This window comes from Bactrocera tryoni, chromosome 1 (assembly GCF_016617805.1).
Source record: "Bactrocera tryoni isolate S06 chromosome 1, CSIRO_BtryS06_freeze2, whole genome shotgun sequence".
Lineage (NCBI taxonomy): Eukaryota > Metazoa > Arthropoda > Insecta > Diptera > Tephritidae > Bactrocera > Bactrocera tryoni.
In genome coordinates, this window is record NC_052499.1 from 84,067,353 (window position 1) to 84,095,067 (window position 27,715).

The 27,715-nt window shown below is 39.2% G+C and overlaps 1 protein-coding gene across 1 annotated transcript in view; it reads right to left on the minus strand.

Moving 5' to 3' along the window:
* LOC120782628 overlaps positions 1-24,380 on the minus strand; it is a 406,655-nt gene extending 382,275 nt beyond the window's left edge. The window contains exon 1 of the mRNA XM_040114996.1: positions 23,304-24,380. The gene's annotated coding sequence lies outside the window, so the exon portion shown is untranslated. The remainder of the gene's footprint in view (positions 1-23,303) is intronic.
* Positions 24,381-27,715: the final 3,335 nt, after the last annotated feature.

The window sequence follows — 27,715 nt, forward strand, 5'->3', positions numbered from 1 at the left end:
AATTATTTAAAAATTATGCCTTTTGTTCAGCGATATAATATACCATACATCTTGGGTAAATTTTGAGTAATTTTGTCTAGAGTTGCCACCTCGATTCCAAAACATTTTGACTCAAACTATTTGCTGAACATTTTTAAACAACTTTAATTTGACTCAAATCGTTTAAGAACTTATTAAATTTAAATTTACGTCAAGATTGCTCACCCTATTCTAAAAACTTCTCATACCAAATTCTTAGTAATACATTTGGGAAAGTTTTCTTAGACTCTCCACCTATAACACATATTTCGTAGTATTTTTTAAATTTTGACTAAGTGGTATCTCTATTCGAAAAATACCTACAACACATTTGTAGAAATCAGGAATTTCCGGAAGATTTTCTCATTGATATCCACAGTGTTTCCGGTGAAATATCAACCGCTGGAGGTGCCTAAGTATAATACTAAAGTGTATGTTTTATAATAATGCTTTTATCTATATTTGAAATTATATAGTTCCCTAGTTCGAAATATAAAAGTTATCGTTTTCGAAAAACCCGAATTATTTAACATGCTGATCGCAATAGCAGTAATATCCCAACCATTTCTACATCATTATATACTATAGACCAGACAAATTGATCTTACTCAACTTCGTGGTAGAGATTATTCAGAGTCTTTACGAAGCAGCGAGGAAGGTCACATTGGTCTCCAGGGCTATTATTACTGCAATCTAAACTCTAGCTTTTCTTGGAACTACACCAACTTTGGCGCTGAAGGATTTACTGCATGTGGCACCGATGGACAGAGACGCAGGGTTTATGAACACGAAATTTGCCCTCATACTCAGAGAATCTGGCTACTTAGATGACGGCAAGCCTGGGCACTCTGAAATCCCCGCACATTTCGATTTCATTGCAAAATACTTCGATGATCAGATTGCCGAGCCCAGCCCTAGCTGTCATTACTCTGCTCATATACCTTCGGAGGCGAAGCACTAGCTGTGCAGAGGGGCGGTTAATTGTTTTTACAGATGAATCAAAGCGTGCAGGGAAGGTTGGTGGAGGAATACGCTGTCGAGAATTTTCCATCAGCTCCAGTTTTAAGCTTCCTTGCCACTGCAGCGTTCTTCAAACGGAAGTGGCTGCCATAAAAGCAGCGATAGATTTACTGCTCCGGAACGTAGCCTCCTTCAGATTGGCGACTATCCATGCCAAAAGCAGCGTCGCGATTTTAGCTTCGAATTTGCTGACTGTGCGCTCAAGGTTAGTGAAGGGATATCTAGAATCGTTACCTCTAGCTACGAACACTTTTATATTAGGACAAGAACGGTAGGCTTAGAAGAAGATGAGCTAGAATGATCTCAACGCTGTCTTCTCGAATACTCCATTTTTATCAGTCCAAAGCAAAGACTTCTGGGATCTCGTACTTTCAGTCAACCAGGTGTAATAACGAAAATAGAAATATTAAAAACTTAAGCAGATTTGTGCTGGTTCAGAGCGCTTTGCCGATAGCTAATATCCAACTACAGGAGTCTGGGTTCACAAAGGACAGAACATAACAGTCTAAATGTGGCGGAATAACTTCGAGGGCTCAGGCATTTAGCCTAACCTAACCTAATCTTATTGCGATCGATAAGTACTAAGTCGGGTTGACTAAGCTTCAACCAACGGGTTTTTCAATAAGAGCGCTACAAAAGAGAACACACTGAGGGAACAGCCATTTAACTGAACCTAACCTAACTTAACCTTAATTAACCTAACCTAACTTAACTTAACCATATTGCAATCGGTAGGTACTAAGTAGGGTTGACTAAGCTTGACCTCCTAGCAAAAGCTGATGAACATCTGCCATAGTTGTAAAGCACCTGGTAGCATTTTCAAATAGATCCTAGTGAACTAGTCGAATTATTTAGTGAATTTAAGTGATAACTCGGATTCTGCCAAACATTTTGATAATGCTGTCGATACCATTGAGCTCTAAATTGCCTAATGTCTAACTTGGAAAAATATTCCACAAGCCAACCTAAAGTGTTCTCACTCTGTTCCAATTAAAATAATATGTGAAGCCCAGCTTTGTCAAGAAATAAATATTTGCACTAGAACTCTTCTCTCTAAAATTAGCTCTAAGCCAAGATTTGAAAATAGAATGCTTAGAAACTAAAAATAAAAATTAATAAAATCTTCCAAGCGTCAAAATTCAAAATGGTGAACAAAGACTCCAAAACAAAAAAATTAAATTAGAAATTATTTTTAAAGACAAAATACAATATAAAATCTAAACTCAAGATTCATATAGTTTTATCACCAGAAATAAAAAATGTTTCTCAAATATTCAAAAAGTAAAGCCAGCAAGTCGCTCTCCAATGACCAGCAAATGCCTAAAGTTATACACAACGCAAGGTCACACCCTTCAAGCTTACTTAATAGAGTTGTAAGTTCACACATTAACTAATTTCAGAAATGTACATAACTACATAAATACGCATATGAAAAGTATACATACATAGACCGCTGAATAGGTCATGACACATGTTCCCGCGCTTCCCATGCAGACCTTTTGACGCTTCGTTAGCGACGCACTCGAGGGGCGCTGAGTTGGTGTGTGAAACTGTCTAATTAGTCGCTCGTAAAAACGTGCAAACTATTACCCAAATAAAAATGTCCACTAGCTAGCAGGTAAAAGAATAACAACAACAACAATAGAAAAAGCGATGTAACCCTTCACCAGTCAGCGATAAAGTTGAGCGGCGGCGATGGCCAGTTGTGGCAGTGAACCAGAACTAAACTGTTGTTGTTGTTGTGCGACTAGTGTTAGTGACGCATTGTCTTTGTGGTTGTTCGCCAGTGTGCAGTGCGTTGTTGTAACTACAGTGTGACACTGCTGCAAATAGTCAACGGTCAACGGTGTTGCATGTTGCCTTTGGGCATTGGGCAACAGCTGCAGTCGCTTGACTTTTTGCCTTTCGGCGCGGCAACGGCAGGTTGCACGCCAAGTGGCAAGGGTGACGGTGCGCATTTCCGATGCTTTAGTTTAGTTATCAAGCAGCAAAGTCGCTGCGACGTCGTTATTGCGTATAATTATGGCAATTTAGAGCAGAAAATGAATGGCGGACGAAATGAAGATGCAGCAAAGCGGACAATGGAAGGCGAAATTAAAGCACAGGCTTTTTTTCGCAAATGAGAAAAACAAGGAGGAAGATAATTTTAGCTCCGTCTGGTGGCAACTGCGTAGGTATGCAGGCAACATGCACCACGAGTGCACGCAGTGGCTGTCGGCGACGTGCAAGGGATTATGAAGGAATTTTCGAAACAAGTTTTAATTTTTTGCGCGGCAGACGCGTCGCGCTCGTGAGCTCCCCGGACCGCTTGTCGCGTGCAACTGTGTGTGCAACACGCATTCCAGCTGACATTAACTCTTCAAAAATTACGGCACAAAACCAAAAGCGCAACATCAGCTACATAATACAAATTGTTGTGGCGACAACAACAACAACAGCCAAATATGTAAGGATTCTATGTCTGGCTGTGCCACACATTCCTGCATACCTACACAAGTGAGGCGAGAGTGTGTGTGTCTGCGCGTGCAGACAAATTGCGCGCAAGCAACACAGTCGCCAGCGTCGCTCAGCGCTCCCCTTGCACCGCCTACTCATCACTCGGCACATATAATTAAAAACATGTTATGTTTATGGTTTTTGGGTGGAAAATTTTTTTGTTTTTTGTTGCCTTTTTGCTTTTTTTCACTGCATAAAAAAGGGTTAAATTGTGCATCATGCCGTGACAGCAGCAACAGCAACTTTGTCATGCAACAACAACAAAATGCAACATCAGCACTTTGCTCGCCACGCATTGCTTGCAACATGTGTTGTACAACGCGCCGCGCCACGCCGCGCACCGCCTCGCAGCAGACAACTCATTTTATGCGACGCGTCCGCCCTCCGGCCGCCTTGTGTCGCGCGCGGTGCTGCAATACAAAACTGCTGCCGCTGCTGTTGCTGCCGAAATTTCGTCTGCTATGTGGCATTTAATTAGCGCATAATTATCGACGAGCAGCGCTGCGGCAATGCGCTCGAGAAGATTATGGTCAGCCGTTGAACATGTCAACATGCAGGAATCAGAAGAATCAGTTGTGCTGACATGTTAATTGGACTGCTTGCAGTTGTTTATGGCACTCACACATGCACATCTCACATGCTCACATCACATATGTTTGTATGTGTGTATGTGTGCGTGTGATCTCCAAGTCTCTGGTGCATGCTGCGTTGCGAGTAATGTGGTAGGCGTTGCTGCTTTTGTTGTCAGCGCTAATAGCGCATCGGCGGAATGGCTGTTTAAGTGAAATCTCTGATCAAGTCTTTTTTCGTAGTTTTTGTTGTACTGTACTTCTGAGAATTGTTAGCTAATGACTTGAGGGATTTATTCAATCAACGCGCTCGTGATTTGTGGCGTTGTCTTATTATAATGGAGCAGCAGTTTGTTATAATTTTATTTATAGCAAATTAGCATAAATTTAGTTCCGAAAAATGCCACGTGTTAATCTTGCGTAAAATATAATAATTCCTTCAGAGCTTTTTTTCGTCACAAAATTAGTATAAGTAGTGTAATAGTTAGAAATTCTAATGCCAAGGATCAGGATTCACTCGCTTTTCCAACTTTTTTTCTAATATCATCAGAATATTTGGAAGGTTCATTAGAAAAACAGGGTCGACTAAAAATTTGTAGATCCCCCCAATTTTCAACTTACGGCAAGGCGTACACCTTCAATGATGTCAGAAACTCGGCCAAGGTTGTGCCTATACTTGTATAGGTATGAATGGATATGAACGATATTTGGTATTTATATTTTGGGATTAGAAAAAAATAGCTAACATCAATCATTAAAAATCGCTCGACTGTTTTTCAAAATATTCTCTATGTACATTTCCATGCGTTTAAGCCAAATGTCGAAGCACTTTTGCCGCTCTATTCGAAGTATCTCCAAAACATGCCTTTTGGACGCATAAACCGACACGTCAGGTGACGAAGAACGACCTCTTAGTTTATTTTTTACAAACGGTAATAAAAAGCAGTCTTTCAATGCCAAGTTAGACTTTATGGTAAATTATTCAACAAATCGAGGTTTTGAGTACCCAAAACTGCAATTGTTTCAGTCGATGAAGACGAGCTAGCATTGTCCTGGTCAAGAGTTATCCGTCTTGGGTGGTTGGTTGGTTTTCCTGATTTCTTGTCATACAAGTGGTTATGTTTCAAGCAAAATTTACTGTTCTGCGTTGTTCCAGCGATATCATCAAAAATTTAATTAAGTTCATCGATGTATTTTTTGGCCGGGATGAATATTTTTAGTTACTGTAAAAAACACAAATAGCGATCGCATGTCAAAACATTCTGAATATCCTATATATAACATCACAAATGTTAAACTTTACGATTAACTTGTGAATTGCGAGATTACAATACTAGGGTTGCCAAAAGGCAACCCATGTAATTACTACTTAATGAGAAAAATTCTGAGGAATTAAATTATGATTTTTAGGACAGCGTTTTTTTTTTGGAATTTTGAGTTACGTTAGCAACAGCCACAATTTATATAAATACATATTTGTAAAGGGTTTCTTCAAAACGACGCTACAAAAGTAGACCGGTAGAGACAGCAAACGACGCCTTATTATTTACCTGTATTTAAACATTTCTCTTCAGTAAGGTTTGCTATTTCCTCCTGGCAAGATACGAGTATACAATCCAACAAAGAGTCGAAATTGTTAAAGTTTTCTACCGAAATTCGGAGTCATTGGCATCAACTTTAAGAGCGCTACGCCTTTATGGTCTTCATAATCGTCCGGTCAGATCAACAATTGAGCGTCTAATGGAAAAATTTGAATCCAAAGGCACTGTGCAAAATGTTCCAATGCCAGTGAGACAGAAGAAGTGCCCGAAGTGTCGAGAATATTGCCGCCGCTAGCGCAACGGAAGACCCAATTAGTCTCTCCCATGTCGTTCCCAAGCGTTACGTATATCTGTGACGTTGTTGTGGAGAATTTTGGGAAAGGAATTTGTCTCGCATCTTTACAAGATCAAATTGACGCAAGGACTGAAGCTGCTTGACCACCAGAATATCATTATGTTCGTGAATTGGGCTGAGCAGCAATTTGAAAATTATGCGGATTTTCATCGAAAAATCATATTCAGCGATGAGGCTCATTTCTCTCTGAATGGCTTCGTCAATAAGCAAAATATGCGCTATCGGTAAGGCAGCAATCTACATGAACTCCATGAGTTACCATTGCAGGCAATTACGGTTTGGTGCGGTTTATGAGCCATGGTATGGATTTGGACAATATATGGTGCCAACAGGACGGCGTCACAAGCCACACAGCGAATGTCACAATCGTTTAATTGAAAATCAAGTTTGGTTAAGGAGTTATCTCACGCAATGGCCTCCTCGGTCGTGCGATTTGACGCCGTTAGGCTATTTCCTGTAGGGCTACGTCAAGTCTTTGATCTATGCCAACAAGCCAGCTGCAGTATCGGCCAATTTATGCTTAAAAACCGTTGAAAATTGGGTTCAGCGTTTGGAATTCTGCAGCGTACCCGTTGTGGCCATGCAAAAGAAATCAAGGAATAGTAAATGCAAGCCAAAAATACATTTTTCCTTAAAACATATTGTTCAACCACTTGAAATATGATAGAATAATCAACAGACTGACTGTTCTATTCGCAGTTTTGATAGCAACAACTCGCTGCAAACATAACGGCTTAGGCATAAAACTTTACCAGGATTTAACGAAAATATCTCGTAGCATCATTGCCTCATATAAGTTAGGAGTTGATGAGATTGTCTGAGTGGCGTATCTCAAACAAACAGAATAAGGAGACATTGGCTGGAATTGCTTCAGCATCCAACATATTCTATTAATTTGGGTATCAGTGGAAATTTTCCATTCTCAGACCTCAAGAAAACTATCGTTTGAAAGACTTAGATTAGATAAATAAATGAGGATTTCACCGCGATCTAAGGTCTGTTGTGCCCTCTCCTAAGTCACAAGGACTCACTTAATCCCAGCATATTGATAACTGCCTATATGGCATTGTGGCAATGTGAACCCTATTTGGAAGCATGGATCCAAGGATCTTTATTCTGCAGTCAATTAACAGGTGTTCTGGAGTTTCAGGCTCCATGTCGCAGAACCGACAATACGCACAAGAAGCTAGGCCCATGTTATATAAGCGCTTCTTGAGCTTACAATGGCCAGGGTGGACGGCAACAAGTAGCCTGAGTTTGTCCCTTGCAGTTTCCGTTTTATAAAAACTGTATCAAAAGAACGGACAGAAACGCTTTAATCAATGCATCGGCCTCTATTAGTGCACCTACGCTTAATACGAAAAACTCGAACTTTCTTCAAAAATAGGGTTTTCTTCAAAACGAATGCAAGTTTCAGCTTACTTGTTATTGTATATTTAAAATAATTAAACTTGCCACCCTTTAATCCATCTGCGTTACTTGCTTGACAACACCTTATTTTCACTCAAAGTTCGAAGGAAAACAGAAAAAAAACCACCCAAAGGATACACTTAATCCTGCGAAGAACTTAACTTTCAATTACGATAACTTCGTTATTTTCTCGGGCACTTCATTTGGTATTTCGTTTTTGTATGCACACAAAAGTGTATTGAACTTGATCTGCACTCTGGATGCCCTCAAGCTATTATTCAGCGAGCAGGACAAAGGCGACATAGTAATCAGAGTGCAAAATAAGAGGCCTCATTATTGCTAATTAAAAAGGAATTTCGAATAATCGAAAGCTCACTGCCGTTGCCAACGAGCTTTGATGTCTTGGACACGTTGAACTTTGAACCCGACGAAAGGAGGCGACGAACGAAGGAAGCGAGCAGAAAAATCAGAATGCAACACACGAACGGCACTGCATGCGGCAAGCGGCAAGTGGAGATGAAGAGAAGCAGGGGTGAAGTTGCGGCAGTCAGCAGCGAGCCAAAACATTCAACTGCGCAGTAATTACTTTGACTCGCAGCCAACTTCCTGCCGTAAAACTGTGACAGTGTTACCGAAACCGAGCGCAATAATAGCAATAACAACACAAAAACCAGCTCGTTTTCATACGAAACGGGGAGGGAAGAAAATAGGAAAAACGTAAAAAAATCCGTTAAGGCAATTGCATAAGCGGTGAACTACACGAGGCCCTAAGCGTGTGTGTGTATGTGTGTCTGTAGAAGCGCCCAAAAACAAAAGCTGGCAATAATGCTGGAAACCACATACACACATACTTACGTACATACAACAGCGGGGCAGCGCGGCATTTTTCCTCGCTTCTTTTTTGGTTTTTCTTTTCCTTTTTGTTTTTGTTTTCGTTTTCTTTTTTCGCTTTTGCTTTTGCTACGCTTTTGTAATAATTTTGCCTTGTTTATAAGCCACTGCAATTGCAGTTGAAAGTTGCACCGCAAAAAGAAAACAACAACAAAGAAGAATTAACAAAATAATACGATGACGAAGAAGAAGAAGCAGCAGCAGCGAGCATAACTAGAAAAAAACTACAACAGCAGCAACAATGCACGACCGGGAAAGGGGGTAAACAGGGCGGCTGCACAAGCCGAGTCAAGTTGCCTGCCAACACTAGGCCCGGCAAGAACAACAAGTACTGCAACAATAACACAAAAAACTGGTAAAAAATCTGCCAACAGCTGCAACTGCACAATCGTAGTGGGCAACAAGAACAACAACAACAACTACTAGAACTAAGCCATATTGAATTCAATGCATCCTTTGCCGTATATGCAAGTATCTATGTGTGTGTGTGTAGGCATGCACGGCGTAATAATCGAGTGAAGCGCATTTGCATGTTGATTGCAATAAAACAAGTGCACTTTTTTCGATCGACACCGCCCCCCCACCGCCTCGAAGACTGGCCACCGGCCCAGCGCACAGTCAACGGCGCCTCATCTTTAGCTTGGGCACCAAAGCTGCCTACGCCTCTTCCGAAGCCACTTACTTCGCTGATATTTGCTTTTTGCCACTGCTAGACACCCTTGGCTCCTGTCTTCTCCCCCCCCCCCCCAGCGCCATTTGTGTGCGCATACTTTGGCCATTTGATTTGTGCTTGTCTTGTCGGACCGAAGAAAGGGAAAATGAGTGGCAAAGCTCTCCGTGCATTTGTTTGTATTTGTCTTTGCTCACACACACCCACACGCATGTGTTTTAGAGCTGTTGACTCACGCCTGAGTGGCAGGAGGGGAATGTTTGGTATCTACCTTCCATTGCGCTGGTTGGTGCGTCGGGGGCTCACTGATTTTCAGTGGATTTTTAGGGTTTTATGGAGTCGCATGTGCGGCGAATGAGTCAGTGGTTTCACTAGTTCACTTCGATGCAGTTCAGTTCGCCTTAATTATTGCCTTTAGTTCTTAACTCGTCTCGCTTTCTATGCGCTCGTCTGTATATGTGTGTGTGTGTGTGAAAGGGCCTTGATTGCAATTTAGTTTTTTCCTCCGTTTTTGCACCAGTTTTTACCTCGAGCAAATCTGCAGGCTTTTTGTGCTTAGCATTTGTTGTTTTTCTTTTATCCGTAGCCATTCTTTTTGTAATTTGTACATGTTTCTCTTCTTCTTCTTCCTTCACCATATATTTGCTTCCTTTTTCCCTCGCTCTTTGCACTCCGACCTCTTGGCGGCATATCGTTGCATTAGAGCGATTTGCATTCAGCACTGCATTTTGGACTTTGCGTTTCCGCCTTCTCGGGTTTTCCTCAAACGAAACATGCAGAAGCCCGACAAAAATGTCGCAAAAAGATGCAAAAATCTACGAAATTGCACAATCACAACTTTGGACACCGGCAACAACAATGGTTGGGTGCTTGCACTGGCTGCACGGCTCTTTATTGCTGCAGCAGTTCGCTATGTCCCGTTATTACTTAGTTACTAAATCGTAGATTTTATTTGCCATACTCACCGCAGCGTTTATTTACTTCATGGTTTGTTGGGTTCTTGCCAAGCCGCAGGAACCGCAGCCAGAAGCCACAGCCGGCGCAATAACAGTGTTGCCAACGCGCGCCACCCTGCCTCACTGCCACACCGGCAGCGTGTTGCATTGGCTCAGCGCATTTCCCAAAAAAAAAAACAAAATCGAGAAGAAGCAGCAGAAATTTCTTCATTTTTGTGTGTATTTTCGCCTCTTTCGAGTCATCCTTAAACACTTTTCGCGGTTTGCTGCATTTCGCATTTGACTTACGACATTTGTGCAATCGCTGCCACAGCCGACTCTTCGCTCCGCAGCTGCCTGGCCTGCCTTGGCTGACAAATGCATGCTGCCGCGTGTATCGCTGTTGTTGGCTGGTGGCTGGTGTGGCTCTTGGTGCACTGAACCGTGGCCGCCGCTGTGTTGGGTTTCCAGTTGCATTCATGGAAAACGATTTCTGTTTCTGCTGCTGTCGTCTGAGAATGCGAGTGCGTCTGTGCGCCAGCGACAATGACTCGCGTCGCAGGTTGTGGTGGTTAAGGTTCGGGTTCGGGTTGCATGGCTGTTGATTTAAGTTCCTGCTGTTTTTGTCATTGCACTAACGCATGCCACTTAGAGGCGGCGAGGACTTTTTTGCGTTGCAACGAGAGACTTGTGATTTAGCATAACCGGAAATGGTAGCTAAGTTGCTACCAGGAATATTGGATAACTTAGAATAATGAGCAAACGTGTATTCTATAATTGAGCACCTAGACTTACTTTGCAAGAAAGAGGAAATATGGATTACAAAGTTGAGTGGTTGCTGCCAGCTTTAGTTCGTTTAAAGTTACTAACAAAACCATGAAAGAATTGGTGCACGAAAACGATTTTTATTTTATCCATATATCGGTTATGTTGGACTTGACTTGAAGTGCGAAAAATCACCAAATAAATACTTCAAAAGCATAAGATTTTACAACTGTATTTGTACGGTAGTGCTACATAAAAGCCAGTGCTCAAATTGGACATTGAACGTGGCACCATCCACCTTTTGACGAAATTCTATGACTCAGGAACTGTTCGACCAATATCAATGAAATTTTGTTACTAACATTATCCCGACATATTTATGTTACACTGTGAAAACAAACAAAATCGGAATACAACCAAGCGTACTTCCTATATATCACAATCTGAAGTTCCGTTTGACTCTATCAGTTTGCAATATATAAATGAAGATATCGAAATATAACTTTGCAAACATAATGCCTTCGAAATAGTGACTCCTTAACTGTCTAAAACGAAGCACAACTTTTCTACCAGATACCGAGTATGTGGATCCCAGTGCCTTTGGATGACTTTTCAACGAAAATATCGCTCAATCTGTGAGATACGAGTACATATATTAGTGAATTTGGGGAGAATATTTTCCTGATGATAATGTACTTTTGTATAATATAAAATTATGTATTATAAATGTACATCACTGCCCTGTGCATAACGAGAGCTTTAAAAGCAACCCCAAAGGCGGCTTTTGAGCTGGTACTAAACCTGCCACCTATAAACTTCTTCGCCGAAAACTGCGCAGTAAAATCGACAAAAAAAAATTACGTCCATGCATTGAGGGCAATGAAATAGTGGACAAGATTGGCAAGAATTGTGGGCGCCTAACATCCGAATGAGTGATCAACATTGGGAAACCCTAACATTGTCTATACTTCGATCTCGACAGAAGCATGGTAAAGAAAATCAAAACCCGATAGAACGACCTACCTGGGTGCATAAATGCAAAAGTCATGTGCAAACGGGTGTATCGGAAGCACACAAAATTCTTATTGGCACCCGATAGAAGGGACTGTAGGACCATGATAGGGATACTAACTGGTCACTGTCTGGTAGCGACACACGCACTCAGGATGTGGCTGATAGATCGAGTAGACTGCAGGAAATGCCTAGAGCAAGGCACCAGGCAAACAATGGAGCATCTCTTGTGCATTTTCCCGCATCTTAAAGGACTATTCGTCTTGGACTTAGCAGCTGAACTCCATCTGGTTTTGCAAAGGACTAAAACTGATTTATGTTATTGGCTTATGGGCCTACTAGATTAATCTAACCTAGCCTGTATATTAAAATCACAGCTGCATTTCCATTGTTTCTTCAGCTAGCAAATTTTGTATTATGACAACAACAAACAATATAAATATACTACAGATACTCAGGTCATTATAAAGGTCACAATTTTCTTACATTGATTAGCGAAACGAGTTGTCTTCGATCCTGTACTTTACATGCAATCACTTCGAGCGGTTGATCGCGTTTGGGAGAAATGTTCCACAGATTATTGGTGCATTTTGATATTCTATTGATCATTTGTTGAAATCGGCAAGATAAGACAACTATATCAGCCTTTTAAATTTCGCATAAAAGTCGCTGGCTCGAAGCCGGGTTTAGACCCATAGTGTCTTGAGCAAAGTTCTTCAGAATGATCTGTATATATTTGCCGCATCCGCGATTTTATAGCAAAACAAGAAAAAACGTTAACTTCGGCTGCACCAAAGCTAATATACCCTTCACAGGTGCATTTCTTTTAGTAACTATGTGTTCATTTTGTATGGTAGCTATATGCTATAGTTAACCGATCTGACCAATTTCCTCGGGGATTACATTGTTGCCTTAGAAAATAATCTATACCAAATTTGGTGAAGATACATTGTCAAATGTGAAAGTTTTCCATACAAGAACTTGATTCCGATCGTTCAGTTTGTATGGTAGCTATGTGCTATAGTTAACCGATCTGAACAATTTCTTCGGAGATTACATTGCTGCCTTAGAAAATAATCTAAACCAAATTTGGTGAAGATACATTGTCAAATGTGAAAGTTTTCCATACAAGAACTTGATTCCGATCGTTCAGTTTAAATGGCAGCTATATGTTATAGTGGTCCGATATTGGCCGTTCTGACAAATGAGCAGCTTCTTGAAGAGAAAATGACGTTTGCAAAATTTCAAAAGGATATCTTAAAAACTGAGGGACTAGTTCGTATATATACAGACGGACGGACGGACGGACGGGCAGACAGGCAGACGGACAAGGTTAAATCGACTCAGTTCAACATACTGATCATGTATATATATACTTTATAGGGTCTTCGACGCTTCTTTCTGGGTGTTACAAACATCGTGACACACTTAATATACTCTGTTCAGGGTATAACAAAATCGACCCGCTTTAATGTGTACGCTCTAATCTTACGCTAATCATTTAACGAGATAGGTATATTACATTACAATAAATATTTTATAGTATATATCCGATTAAGTGCAACACCAAGCAAATTCATGAATATTTGTTAAATGTTTTTAGAAACCAGCAGACTTGTGCTTTAACTGCAAAATCTAATTAATTAATATGAATGCACGACGGCTAACAACAACAGCAAAAACTAAACACTAAAACCATTTAAGCGCTTTTCATACACATGCACATACAAAAGCAATTGTTGCATAAAAAAAGTGTAAAAACCGATACAAACAAACGATTATAATAAGCTAAATATTTGCCCAGATTCATAACGGCATATAATTGCCAAAAGCGCCAAAAAACCGTGTACAAACACCGCATATGTGTGCATATGTTTGTGGGTGTGTCTGTGTGCGGTCGCATATTTGTCGATTAATTATATTTTTTATGCACCGTCTAAATTTCCCATAATTGCATGATTATTTTTAATTAAGCGCGTTGGAACGTCACCCAGAGCTATTGTGCGGCGTTTAATGCTTTGTTGTTGTTTTTGTTGGCGGCCCACCTGTTAATATGCCGGCGCTGACGACTTAGCGGATTATGCTGCCCATGCTTGCCGCAATTTAAAGCGCATAAACAAAAGTGATGAGCATGAAATTCATAATTACCCAATAATGGATGCCGCACAAATTCATGCCACACACACCCGCGCACACGTACACCTACAACGGCGTGTATGTATGGTCATGTATTGATTTACTTTTACGCGCTTAAATAATTTATGCACTGTTTGTTTGTGTTTGTGTGCGTAAGTAAATGCATATTTAAATTTTTAATGCACGTTTTGGGTTGTTTGTGCCGTTTATAGGCGTGTTTACATGCAACACTGCCACATCACACGCCCCACGCCCACTGGTCGCTTAAATAAGCCCGTAGCGCGCTTTGCAGGTGCAAATTGAAGGCACACATACACATAAGTATGCGTCAACCAGCGCACGCACACTGTAATGAAACAATTAAAAGCCTTGTTTGTGGTCACTCCGTCAATCGCCCAATACATATGCATGTGTGTGCGTGTGTGTGCTTGCATGCGTGTAATGGCTTTGGTTGGCGTTTGTTTGCGCGCTTTTGAGGGCGTTCGGTTTCCCTCGTGCTGTTTACCTTTAATTATTGCATATTTAATTCCAATTAAATCAATGTTTCTCAATGAGCGTTTATTGATAGCGGCGAAGTTGCTTGGTCGGCGTTTGCAATAAGACCTTTGCGACATTTGCAAAGAAGAAATCATTTTTCATAAGCTAACTTCTTTAGTAGTCGCTTCATGCACTTTTTAGGAACTTATTAATAGCTACGAAACTTATTTATTTCATTTGACTAAAATTGGCATTTCATCATGGAAAGAATTACGCCTGAACATCGTTTCCAAATCGTTCAACTTTATTGCGAAAATTCACGTTCTGCAAAGAATGTGTTTCGAAGAATGCGCTTCGCTCGACTTATGGAAAGCGTACAAGCTACAGGTTATGCAAGAACTAAAGCCGTTCGACATCTCTTCGCATTATGGGCTCTGGAAAAGTTCAAGAAGATCCGACGTTTTCGAGCCAAAGTTCAGCGATGGACCCATTTCTGGCTCAATAGAAAGGTGAACAAGCAAAATTGCCGCATTTGCGAGGAAGAGCAACCATAAGAGAATCAACAGCTGACCTTTCAACCAGAAAAAACAACAATTTGGTGTTGTTTGTAAGGTCATCAGTCCATATTTCTTCAAAATTGATGCCCGTGAGAACATAACCGTCAATGGCGACCGTTATCGCGCCATGAGAACCGACATCAAATAGTCGGAAATCGAAGGTCGTGATCTCGGCGAAATTCGGTTTCAAGAAGACGCAGCCTCTTTTCACATACGGCATCAATCAATGGATTTATTGAGAGAACATTTCGGTGATCAGAATATTTCACGTTTGGCCGTTCGATTGGCCAACCAGATGCGGACAATCCCACTTCGATGCAGGCCTTGGAGCAAAACGTCAAGCGTGTCAATCGCCAGTTACCAGTCGAAATGCTCACAAGTTAACGAAAATTGGTCACGGCCTACATTTCAAACAATAATCTTCCAAAAATAAATACCTAAGAATGATCTTTCGATTGCTAATAAACATTCCCCATTAAATTTGAATCTTCCGAGTTTTTTCTTGAAAAAGTAGAGAACCTCGAAATGGATCATCCTTTACATATGATCAGCGTAACGTGCCAACTCGATTTAGCCATATTCATCTATATATTCGCTACTTTTCCCTAGTTTTTGAGATATCGATTCGAAATTTTGAACACGGCCTTTTCTTTACAAGATACCGTTTAGTTTTCGGAACCGTCGATATGGCACCACTGTGGGTCGTAGTCATATAAACTGATTGATCGAAATCAGGTTTTTGTAAGGAAAGCAGCCATGCAAACTAACTTATTAAGATCAAAATAACAATATAAAAAACATTTCTAATGCTCATAAAATAGTTGAAGCGAAAAGGTTTTCGAAGACTAAACTAGAGAAGCTTGCAGAAATTGAAATCACTTTACTCAAGAGCTATGAGTTCACTAGCTTATAATTCTAGCACAAAAATTGATTTAGAAAGCAACAAACTTCCGAGTCACCAACCGATGCAAAAATTTGCTTTCATTACAATTTAGAAATCTTCAAACTACATTTAACCAAAAACGCAACAACAATAAATCGTTAGAAGCATTAACGGAGCCAGCTATGTGCTGTAATTGCAAATTAGATGCAACTTGCAGCACAGAGCACATCAGCGAGTAAAGCCATTAAGTGCCTGGCGAACGAGTTCTGGCATAAACAAAATTAGTAGACGAAGAAGGCAGCCTCAACTGCCGAAGAGCTTGAGAAAAGTGCGCCGATGCACCTAAATCAACGACAAAAAGAATGTGGTGCAACAATGGCTTTGCCTAGCAGACGCACAGGTAAAACAAACAACGACTTCAATTGTGAACAACAACAAAGAAACTCCATACAGACACAACTCACACACACGCACAGGCATGCAGTTGAGCTGCGACTAAGGATTGCTGCAACGGCCATGATTATCAGTTTCAGCTTGCAATGCTGCTTGCAACGACATATAACCACAGAAAGCGTTGCAACGTTGTGTGCAACAACAACACATCGCAGCGATTGATGCGCTTTTGTGGCAGTGGATTTGCTACGCAAACTATCGGTGCAACAACGGCGTAGCGAAGGCACAACAAAGTAATGATGCAACTGCAGGAGCCACCGCAACGAAAAGAAAATCGGCACTGCATTGAGCAACTAGCAACAGGCGCACCTCGCACCGACAACCGCACCGACCACTTATTTGCTCTAAGGCTTCAAGCTTGTTCTTCGCCACTGTCTGCTGCTGACCATCTTTGGCGTTGGCACACGTTGACTGCTTGCGCGTTTTTTGTTTGTTGTTACAATGCCATTTGCAGTTGTTGTTGTTGTTGTTGTTGTTGGACTTTGTTGACTATTAGCAGCTGCCGTTGGTATGACTGGCTGGCTGCCGTTGATTCCTTTCGTCCGCAATCACGGGCGCTGGTGGACGCCTGTGGCTGTTGTTGTCGGCTGGGATTGCACTTTTTCACTTTGGCTGGCGCACAGCAGCAACAACAACAACAACAACTACGATTTCTACCTGCAATAATTTTAATGTTTTTTAAGCAACATTCCCATCCGTCTTGTCGTCTACGTCGCAGGCGGCGGCAGCAGTCAAGAGTGTGCAGCAAATCTTCGCTTCCACTTCCCTCAGCCCCTAACCATCATTTCCTGCACACAATTTGATCTTCCGATGCTGCTACTTAACCACTACTGCTACTTACGTGATTGCGCTTTTGGTTGTTTTGTTGTTTTTGCACGGCAGCATGCAACCGGTTTTACTGGCTGCTTTTGCTGTTGCTCTCCATCTCGTTTTATAGTCGTTGTTTTTTTTTGTGTTTTGCTGCTTATCGACAGCTTTGTCATGTTACTGCATTGCATTGGCCTCTCCAAGCCTCTGCTGTGTGGCTTGATGGCGAGGCTTTGCTCCATGCAGCAGCTTTATTGTTAGATATCACTTTGTTGCAGCTACGCTTGTTGTTGCTTTTATCCCAGTTAATGCACCTAAGCAGCGATTCTAAAAGGTCATTATAGTATATAGGCCTCTTCGTCTGTTTGTGTGTGTGCGATTGTACTGCAGTTGTGAAATATTTTACAGTTATTATAGTTATTAATATTGACAGATCTACTTCATGGAGGTCATTAGTGCTCCAAATATGAGTCACTTTTGATTTATACATGTATGTACATATATTTATAAATTATATGTTAGCTCGAATATAACGAAACCCTTTAACATAAAAAATCGTACAATTCTTTGAAGTTGAAAAAATGGCATTCTTTATGATAATTAATGTATATAAAGGCTTTGAACTACCCACTGCAGCTGATGATAGCGAATCGCAGCTTAGTACCATCTGATCAAATTTGACCCGGACTAGTCCAAAAAACGCGCAAACAGATTTAGTAAGAAACTTTTTCCTCGTTTGGTGCAACCTTCTTTTACGTACGATTTTCAGAATCGTTGCAGATGTTGGAAAATAGTTTTGGCGGGTCTTCTTAATACCCATAGTGCCTAGGGAGATGAACTCGATTTTTATATTAGCTATCAACGCCTAAAACAGAATCGGAAAATACAGAGGTGAGGAGCACGAGCACCAAAATGTGGCAGCAGCGGTGAGATTCCTCATCTAAAGTGTGCTGGACTCACCGCCTTCTACCGCACATCCGCTCGTGGACAGACAGACGACATGGGGACCTGGATTTTCATATGACCCAAATACTTAGTGGACATGAGTGCTTTGGAAGCTATCTTTACAGATTCCACAATGACATTAGTCCGAAGTGTCCGACGTGTTCAGAGCATACAAAATAGACTGAACGTGTATTATTTTATTGCCTTCGCTTTTCAAATACAAGGGAAAAGCTAAAAACCACGCTCGGTGGTAGTTTTACGGACGATATTTTAACGACACTCATGTATCAGCCGACTGAGAAATGGAAAGTTGTTAGCGAAACGTCAGCATTTACAATGACAAAACTAAGATTTTTACAACAGATTAGACGTCCGTCAGTCCGCAAAATAGAGAAGACTTAAATGTTTTGTCCCTCCCTCGAAGTAATGCTTAACCGGTGGTTCTGTGGGGGAGTCTAGAGTTGGGAGTAGGTTAGGCGTAGCCGATTAGAGTTCCGTACTCCGGCTTTCGTTGCTTGCCCTTACTATAAAAAAAATAAATTAAAAAAGTATTTGAATGCCACAAAGCATTCAGTGAAGGTCTTGAAGTCATCGAACCCTTGACTGATTCCAGTCGTCTATGCACCTCTGCTAAAAAACGTTGCTTAAAAATTGTCGTGTTAACATTAGAAAGTAAGCAGAGGATTTCAAAAGCTCATATGAAACGACTCAACAAATTTTGGTTAATGTTTTGGGTAGAAAACGTGTCAGTGCAAGATTCGTAACAAAATACCTGAATATTTTGCAGAAACGGAAATGCTTGTCAATTTATCGAAATTCTTAAAACACATAATTGCCGGTAACGAGACGTGGGTTTAAGAAATTTTGCGTCGAAACTGTGCAAATGACACTCCAAAAATGGCCAAACTCGAAGAAAAACTCGCTGAAAATACTGAATGCACATCCGAGGCTTTTTTAGATTAAGCTTTGACAAACTTGTACTAAATAGCTCAGGCTTCAAGCTATTTGGAAGGCGATAATAAGGATTTATTTTAAGTACTAAAAAATAGTTTTTGTTTTGCCAGCTCGGGAGAACATTGATCAGATGATTTTGATTAGGTTAATCGATTTCTCGGTAGGTACCGCTTTCTAAGTTTTTGGCCAATTCCTGACTATCGGAGCAATCGATTTTAATTTTATATCCGAATACTAAGAAGGACTACTCTTCGTTTTCGGACTTGAATCAGACAATCCGAAGGATAGATCCTGGAAAAAAAATCACAAAAAAACTGTATAATAAAAATATGTGACTGTGAATTTGATAAGCCAATAAGCCTTCACTAAAACCGACCAAAAATAACACTATAGACCCGAGAGGCATACATTTATATAAGACCGCGAACTTTCAACGAATATAGGGTGAATTTCATGACTGAATTGATATTTGAATCAAGGAAAGCTTTGAAAATATGAACGTCGACTGCAGAGTGAGCTTTAAACCCATTGTTTTTGTAGCAAAATAATAAAGCATAGCATTGGTTCCTGACTATATAGCATTTCCTATTGGAGCTTTGAAGAACGTTCAACAAATTTATAAGCAATTCCAAGAGTTCCAAGAACAATTATTTGTAATATCCACCATATTTGACATCATCAGCGTTCATTATATCCGGCGCTTGCAAGCCGCTTGTCATTATCAGTTATTAAAGCCACTTTTTCACACATTTTACTGCTTTCTAAAGGCGGCAACAACTTGCTGCCACCACTTCTTCGTTCTTCATTAAAACCCAACTTGCAACGGCCATTGGCAACAAATGCTGTGCACGTTGCAACATCGGGATTTCTTTGGTATAAAAGCGGTCTAATGGCGCTGCGTTGCCGCATTGCATATGGATTGCATATTTCACTTTGAATTTATGTCTGTCGCCTGGTGCATTTCACACAGCTGTGGCTGCCACTAATCAAGTCGCCAGTTCAGTTCGCCTGAGAGCGCCGCACAGTTAAGTACGCCAGAGTCCAGCTTTGTGCTGGATTAAGTTCCACAAGCGCATTTATATTTATTATGCTGCCTTTGGTGCACAAACACACACATAGACAGACAGAGAAGCAAACGCAATGCTGCCCCATTTAGCTACTTCTAGCGCGCCGTAAAAGGAGCGCGTGTTGTCGCATTCCAGCGCTTTAATTTATTTAACAATTTTCCAATTCCAGCGCTTTGTGCTTGCCTCTTGTGCTGCGCTGCCTTTTACTCGTAATTTCGCTGCGATTCTATTTATTTCAATCGCCGCATTCCGCTCTCGTCTGCTTGGACTTTTATCTGCTTTTGGAATTGGCTTTAACACCAAAGTGTTGCTGGTGTGGATTTCTAGCGTAATTGGCGGCTTCAGCTTCAACTCCGGCGGCGGCGGCGTCGGTGTCAACTGCGTTGGCATTGGCGACTTCATTGCACAAACGTGCCACATTATTTGCGGACACTTGCGGCATGCACTGCGCTTTGAACTCAGCTACTTGATGTTTATAGGGAGTGAGGATACCCGTTTATGTGTGTGCTAGAAAACTCATATGGCTGCTTATAGAACCCTACACATGCATACATATACATATATAAGATGTTTAATATTTTACAGAATTTTTTCGTTTTATAATTTCTTTGAAAATAATTTTTTTGGTGTTTCAAAAATCATTGAAGTATGGCGATATCGTGAGCGGTATAATTTTCATTAAATTTTATTAAATATTATTTTCGATTTAATATTTGAATATTATTTTCTGAATATTTTAAAAATTCTTATATATGTAAAGTGAAATTCCACGTAACCGGACACCCACCGTCACAGGCTATAGGTATGGTCCGTTTATTAGAGATTATTTGCACGAAATATCAACAAAATAGTGTCCGTGTCCGGTCGCTGGAACCAGAGAACTTAAAAGCAAGAGAAGGCGCAAAGAGAGAGCATAAAAAGAATTAAATATGAAGGATTTAAATATTTTATGTTCTCTGATGGAACCTACTCATGTCCGGTTATAGCAACTTTGTGTTCATGAAATTTGTTCAGTTACGTCAGCTGCTCGGTTAAGAGGACTGTCCGTAATGGACAGCGCATTCATTGCATTTAAATTTACTAAAACAAAAAAGTGAAATTAAAAGCAAGTTTTAAAATTTTTAAAAAATTGTAAACATTATGTTTTGAATATTTTAAAAAATACTTAAATAGATTTGTATATTTAAAAAAGATATTTAAAGGTAAATCTTCGATTTTTCGAAAAACTGGAAAATTTAAGGGGTAATTTTTTTGAATATTCTTTACAAAAATGTGTTCGATATGTTTGAAATTTTATTTGAAATATCTAGGACACTAATTTGAGACATTTAAAGAAATAATTTTGTTCAAAAATTTTAATAAAAGTAAATAAATTCAATATGCTTTAAATGTAACTTTAAAACAAAATTATAAATAGAAACATAACTTGAAATTTAAAATTTTTTCAGATTGTATTAAAAAAAAATTTATATTCAAAAAAAATTTTGTTTTTTATTCTTTACCTTAAAATTTTATATCCATATTACAAAAAAAAAATATCTAAAATTTCATTTTCATATTTAAAAATATTTTTTTTGTGTATTTAAAAGTTGCGATGAGAAAAATTTTAATTATTTAAAAAAAATTAATTTCAAAGTTTTTTTTATTTTTACTTAAAATTTTATTTTATACAAAAATGTATTAAAATAAAATTTATATAAAATAAAGTTGTTTTGTTTAAAATTTAATTTTTATATTTGAAAATATTTAATTTCATATTAAAAAGTGATAGAAAATGAGCATAATTAAAAATACGACACTGTTTTACACAACCAATTTTGAAAATTTCGTAGAGAAAAATTTTTTGATCTTGAAATTTATTTTAAATAAAATACGAAAAAGACAAGTTCAAAAATTTTTGAGACAGAGTAGCCAACAAAATCAAAATAATTAAATACAATTTTAAGTATTAAATTAGCGCATAAAAGATATTAAAATTTTGAAACAAAATTTTTTTAATAATTTTGTACTGTGGTTTTTGTTTTTTCAAAGAGAAACCCATAACTCATTTTTTTATTTTGGCCAAATCCAACTAAAATAAAATAAAATTTATAGAAAAACGATCACATTTTTTTTAATATTCTTAAGGGCATACCGTTATTTCACTGCGTAAGTTTTCATTAAAACTGTTCTTCGAATTCGAAACAAAGCCAAATAACTGTGGAATCAAATGAAATCCAAGCAGCAATTAGGGAAACCCAAACGATTTGATTTCTACGCTCGACAATTGTCAGTAAATCCGTTTACCATTTCGGGTTATGTACATACAATCAAATACGCATTCCGAAAACCGCACATACTCACACACACACGCATACATTTATTTCTTCATTCATTCATTCAACCATTCATCGATAAGAAAATAGCATTAAGAGCCCAGAGAAGGACTGAGATGGTTTAATGTTTCAACCCCGAAAACGAAGCAGGCGGCAGTCAAATAGCTGGTGACTGAAAACAACAGGCAGGCACAAGGCATACACGCCGAAACACCGACCGACCGACAGACAGGCAGTGAGACAAGCTGACAAACCCACACGCCGAGCGGGCTGAGCAGTGTGCGCAAAGGACACCTCTGGCATGGCTGAGGCGCTGAGGCACAGAATAGCACCAGAGGGCTGCAGCGAGTGGGAAAAGCAACAAAAGTAACAACGAAAGCAAAACAAAAAATAAAAACACAAACAAAACATGCCAAAAGAGCACACTGAAGAACACGCAACGGCGAGCACACACATACACTATATTCAACTTAAACAGGCTGAGGCTGATTTCCCAAACACCGGGTGCAATCAATAAAGCAGCTTAAATATATCCTTAAATATCCTGCATAGCGGGAATTACAATAAAATACAAGAATTCCTGCCGAAAAGGATTTCGTTGCTGAGTACTTAAAGCGAAAACGCAAACACAGCGAAGCAAGTGAAGAAAAGTGGGAAAGCACGAAAGGCGGAAAACTGCGTAAAGGCAAAAAGAAAGAAAAAACAAAAAACATAAAAGTCGAAAACAAAGTCAGAAAACACAAATCCAATTGGAATGGCAAGTGGAGCGCAACACGCGAGCGAACAGAAGGTTAAGGTGGCAGAAGGCCGTAAAAATAGAGACAAAATTGCAGGAAAATAAAATAATAAAAAGCCTAAAAGGAAAACAGCAACAAAGTGTGCGGCTACGCCAGCTGCTTGTTGGGCGGACGCGGTGCGGAGCGCACGGGCGACCGCGTACGTGTGGCTTAATGCGACGAGGAGTCGTCTTTTGAGCGCTTGATTGGTATTTTTAACATTTTATGTGAAATTTTCATGGAAATACTCACATTTTTTGGGGCCGCCCAAGGCTGGAGGAGACGACTTTGCTGCGGCTCAAAATTATTTATTTACTTATTGTGCGTTTTTCTTGCAGGCGTAAAGTCAGCCAAGGTGCTTATGTTGTCGAGAAGGTCTATGAGCCGCCTGTTTGCTGTAGGTGATGATGCTCAGCTATTCGAGAAAAAGTCCGCGGCAGAGCTCTGGCCTATAAATATGACAAATTTCAAATTTGTTTATTTTTATAACGCGTTGTTGTTGTTGGTTGGTAGCTGTTTACAAACACTTGACTTAAGTTATTATTCCGTACTGAATAGACGTTACAATATTTTCACAATGTCACGCAACTTGCAACATGAAAATGCAACAATAAAATTTGAAATTTGCTTATTTCTCTAAATTTGTTTTCACAAAAGACTTTCGGGTATTTGACCTTTAACGCGACCTTTGAAGGAACAGAACTCCCACGTTTAAATTGTGCTATACACTTTACTTGCAACACGCGTATTCACAATCAAATGCATGCGTTTAAGTTAACTTGTCTCTGCTGAATCGAGAAAGTCAATTAGATTTTGTGCTCAAGACTGTAATTAATATTGAACTGGCAGAACTTGGAGCGGCAATTTTATTCAAAACTTGGCACTGATGGCATTCACCCTTTTCAATAACATCATGCCACACTGTGCGATTATCACTGCTTTATCATTCATTCACTTGCCACTTCACTCATTCATTAATTTATGCAGCAAACGCTTGTGGCGCAGCCAGAATGCACCTTTCCTTCATTATTTGCTAGGGCGGCGACGTTTTTCGCACTGTCTGCCGCTCCTTGAACACCAACAACGTGCTGGCGGTTGCTGTGCTGCTTCTACTCTTTAGACACCGCTAACACAACAAACACACACGAATTTCTTATTTTCAGTATTATTTAGTATTTTCACAAAATTGTATTATAATTGTTAACGCTTCCATTTATTTGTTCCGAACTTAATTCTTTCTTATGTTTTCATTTCTTCACAGAATGCACACACACAAACAACGCGAATTGCCGCATACTTAGCGCACGGACATCATTTATTTTACGTCTAAATACGTTAATGCACGAAACCGAACTGAAAATGCAGCGCAGCGCCTCGACGGCAAATCAGCAAAACGGCAACGCTCTGTGGTAGTAATGTTGGAACGCGGCGCAGCGACGACGCGTAGCTTGTGGAGTCCAGCAGATGCTATATGCGCGACAATCGCTTCGGGAAACCAGTTCGAAGTTCGAAATGCCATACGAATGCGTGGAAAGGCAATTGAGCAAGTCAAGAGAGTAGAAGATAGAAGGCTACAAAAGTATGGAATGGGATAAAATACTGAAACAGAAGGACAGGTAGGAAATTTGAAATGGAAAAACTGCACGCATCAGAGAAGAAATTGAGTATAATTGCAAATAAAATAAATTGGAGAGGGTATTGGATAGATTTTCTTTTTCCGAGACTAATAAAACAATTCATGAAAGAATTTTAGAACTACTATTGCGACTTGACACGTGCTTGGACTCATGATATCAAAATATATATGCGGTGTAAGATCTTTGAAGTAGTTATTAAGAATAAAGAACTTGCTGTATTTTAGGAGATATACATAGAACCAACATTTCACTCTATTTCTTTTCGGTTACCACCTTATTTTTTCTTGTTTTTTTCTAACAATCATTATCAAAAAAATAAACCCATTCTATTTTGAAACGCGAGATAGCCTAAATAAGTTGCAAGATATTTTTCTTAATTTTTTTTCTGTCAAGTACATCGCAGAAAATTCTCGACCGAAAATAAAATTGAAAAAAGTCTCAACTATACTACATTTGAAATAACTTTTATATAGTCGATTTGGAAAGTATAGCTTTCGAAGTATTATGCCATCTCTGCATTGTATTTCGAGCTTGGAAAGTAATGTTCCTAGACTTTAAATATCAAAATTTTTATTTTTTGAATGAAACATCAAACAACAGTATTTTTGAATGTAGAATTTACTGCTACCTCGAAAATGTTTTTGCAAAATCAACATATTATATTTCGAAATTTTGAAATTGCATAAATTTGAAACTAGATACATATGTATATATACACATATATCCTATCAAAACAATTTAAGTTGATGATCTGGCAATATTTTCCTAGTGGGATGATGTGAGTAAATATGAAACCTCTCCATTAGAAGAGCGCAACTAAGAGTGCACGCTTGATTCGAAAAACAGCCATTTTTGTGAGAAAGGCGCTCCGAGAATATTAAATTCGAAACTCTCACATAAAACGAAGTTGTAAAGAAGAGTTGCAATTAAAGAAAATAACAATAAAAACAAAATAAAAAGCACGAAGACAACTTGCAGCAACAATCAAAACGTGAAGTACGGCTCCCCCAAGCAGCAGCAGGTTTTAAGCAATATGAGCGCATTGAATTAACTGAGAAGCACTAGGAAGGTGCAAAATGATATCGGGAGGTGGGCGGTGGAACGGGCAGCACCAACACTTGAACTCCAGCATCCAAATCTTCGAAATGAATTGAATACGTGACACACACACACATACTCACTTGCATTGGCCAACTAGCAAGAGCCAAACGATAGTTGTGACTACAACAACAACAAATAGTGTGTAGTCACGTTTATAGAAATGTAAGGCAGCCAAATACAAATCTTATGAACCAACAAATGCTCAGACCTCACAACTATTTTTTTTTTTTTTTGCTGCTGAGAATGGTTTTGGCAAAACAGGAATTTTCGAGTTTTTGTCGCAATTGTAGTGGAAGCTGTTGATACGAGTACTTGTAATAAGGTGAAACCAGTTTAGGTGCTTCGTTGCTTAGGCGACTGAAAGGTTGGACAATCGCTTGATCGGCTACCTTGCTGTGCTCGCCATAGAAAATTCCACCAACGCGAAGTTGGTGCGATCGGCACAACAAATGATTGATTTATTGTTTGTGTTGTTGTTGCTATAAATTGTTCAAAATTGGTAGATTAATCGTCCTAATCACATTTTTGTTCGGGGTTGCCTAGGTTTAACTCAACAACCCATCCAATTGAACTGAATAATTCATTACTAATTGATTTAAACATTTAGACTTATAATTATTTGCTTTAATTTCGGTAGTGGAACTAATAAAACTTGCTTTTATGTATGCAATGATTATTTAATGTCCAGACAAATTTTCAAATTATTTTACTTAAAAGTTTCTAATTTAGTTTTATCTTCTGGTCACCTCTTAAATAGCATCCACAGCGGAACCTTCGAGTATGCCGGCTTCTTGTATACAAAACAAGAAATATACAAGCACCTCGTTTCTCAGCTGGAGTACCGAAAATTCGAACAATCACGTATCTCTTAGTTTTGCTCTTATTTCCTCTCTTTTGAATTGTGGAATAACTTAAGTCAATACTAATTTAAATGAAGTCTTATGTTCCACATGCAACAGAGTGTAATTGGTAAATGTAACTGATATGTAATCATTACTTGAATGATATTTGGCATATGTAATTAAGTAATTAAAAGATTGCAAAAATTGGAAACAAATTTTTGAGAATTTTATTATTGATTTTTTTTAATGTTTAAAAGAAAGACTTCTTGTTGGACCACCACCTGGTGGAAACCAGGAAATAATATCTAAAATTTGATAACAGTACTGCACACGTTTGAGCAGCTAATGATCTGAAGTAGGAGTCAGAAAATGTAGACAACATTTCATCGGGTATAGTTCGGAAACTATATGAAATATTAAATATTATTAATTACAAAGAAATATTCATATATATTATGAATATACAATATACAATCAATTAATTATAATAAATATACAGCTGAACCTCCCCAATTCGAAATCACCATAACGCCCAAATAAAAACTTCGAGTTAAGGAGACATTGGGTCAAGAGTTTTGGAGAAGTTCGAGTTATGCAAGTTCAACTGTAATTACCTTAGATAAAAAATATACTAATTCTCTATAAAGATAGATGTTTATGCTCATATTGTATCTAAAAAGTGGTTTAAATATTATAAAGCCCAAACGTAGATCGCCTTAAACGGATCTTTTGGGGCATGGAGTTGCCAAGCCAAACTCTGGAGGCCTCTTCTCTGCCCTGCGAGGGAATTGTACTTGGGTAACAGTCGTTGGAGAATAGGGACAATGAGCTTTTTTACGGATGGGTCAAAGCTTGAATGGAAGTTTGGTGAAGAGGAATATTGTTCGGTACTCTATATCAACTTCCGTTTCAGGCTGCCTGACAATTGGAGTGTTTTTCAAGCCGATGTTGCGGTCTTTAAAGTAGCAGCCGTAGTAACCGAATTAAAAAACAAAAAGGAAAAAAAATTTGATCCTGATAGGTACAGTAGCAAACTTTTATTATTATACCCATTTATGTCAATCTATGTCTTCTTTATTGGCGA